Below are 1948 nucleotides of genomic sequence, written 5' to 3'. Positions count from 1 at the left end.
CAAGTGGAAAAACACATTTGTTTAAAATACGTGATCAACCATGGCAACAACTTGTGACATTGTACTGTTCTATGAACATAAGAGAATAGAAAATTAAAGCACAGAATACAGTGAAGCCAGCCCAGCAGACATAGGCAGACTGAAGATAAAGTCAATCAGACTGAATGCTTATCAGCTGACTACAGCAACATGTCAGTGCATATGTTCTAAAGTAAAAGAACTTGACCACATGGCACATTTGTGATAGAGAATCAAAGCACAAGTTGTTCATTTCTTCAAGAAGAACAGAGCAGCTAAGGATTTGTGTTGATCTAAAACACCTGAATAAAAGCCTGAGAGGATTTATTCTGACAATGATGACATTACCTAAACTCACAAAGTGTTTTTCTTTTCATGGTTTCTCAGATAACTAGATGGAATCCAAACTCACTACCTTCATAATCTCTTTAGGTATTTCTTTAATATGCCATTTGAATCACAGTCAGAAATCTTTCAGCGTCCAGCTCTTGAAGATCAAGAAGGCTGTGTTTCATGGATGACATCCTTATCTATTCAGATGAAGAGTCCATGAATGAGACTCCAAAAGACTTTAAACACTGGAGAAGTCTGGTTGAAGCTAAACCACGACATGTCTTCTGCTCAGCCACTCAAGTACCTTACACTGTGATCATGGCTTCGGCCAGGAGGCTAAGGTTAAAGCTATCACTGAGCTTAAGAATGTCACTGATCTGAAAGGATCCTGGGTATGATCACACTACCTGGCATATGAATGTTCTGAGGTCACAAAATCAGGATAAAAAACTATGTGACATGGGCATAGTGCAATAGGACTTCAGGAAGGTAAACAACTCATCACAAGTCTGTCCTAATTTCTACGATGAATAAATCTACCATAGTCATGATGCTAATAGTTATGGCTTATGATCCTGCTTCAGAAACATGGTGAACAGTTCAAACCAATGGCTTTGTTAGAACACTCACAGATGCTGAGCAGCATATGCAAATTGAAAAAAGTCTTGCTTCAGTTTGGGCATAGAGAAGTTTCATATCAGATTAGATTCCTTTACTCTGCAAGTGATCACAAATGATTAGATAAACTGTAAAGATTTGGACACAGTTCAGGGTGTCAGAGACTTTTACAGGGATGCTTAATACAGGGTATGTGCAAAGACTTGTCGGGATACACTGTCTAGACATCAGGCTGCTGTCACACAGAAATCACAATGACCAGTGAAATAGGTATGACAATCCAGGTCTGGATTTCATGAAAGCGGACTGGTCAACACCAGACCTTACAGGGACAGAACTGCAGATATGGTTCAATACTATGGGATCAATATGCTGTAGGTGCCTGCCAGGTAAAACATACACTTAGACATCACTCACAGTTTCAGAAGGACTGGTGTTGTATAATGATAGAATAGTGGTGCCACAAATGATGATCTGAGATATTACAGCCGCATGATGGACATCACATACAAAATCACCTAGGTTATTGTGGTGGCCTGAATAAACAAGATCCAGGATGCTGTCAGCACATGAAGGACTGTCAGGAGTCCAAGCCAACTCAGAAAAGAATTGATCACTAGCTGCATCACATAAGAGTAGCCACATATATTGAGCTGAACAAACAGAACTACTTGGTAGTCTGACTATTTTTCATATAGAAGCCATCACGACATGTCCTAAACTACAGAGCAAATTGAAGAACATTTTTGTGATGATACCCAAATAAACTTGTCACAGACAATGGTACAATTTTACAGAGCTTTCTGCAGTTCTCTGAATAATTTCAGACATCACTTAGTCACTCTCAAAACTACAGAACTCAGACAGCCAAAATCCTGAAACAAACGTTTCTTAGTCTTGGTCTACAAGGCGGGTTCAAGACATGTGAGCCCAGCTCAGCTTATGCTTGAAGCAAATCCGTATACAGTTCCTACACTGC

The sequence above is a fragment of the Pseudoliparis swirei genome, chromosome 10, assembly GCF_029220125.1.
Source record: "Pseudoliparis swirei isolate HS2019 ecotype Mariana Trench chromosome 10, NWPU_hadal_v1, whole genome shotgun sequence".
Lineage (NCBI taxonomy): Eukaryota > Metazoa > Chordata > Actinopteri > Perciformes > Liparidae > Pseudoliparis > Pseudoliparis swirei.
The sequence above is the reverse complement of the archived record's forward strand: the minus strand, read 5'-3'. Positions refer to the sequence as shown.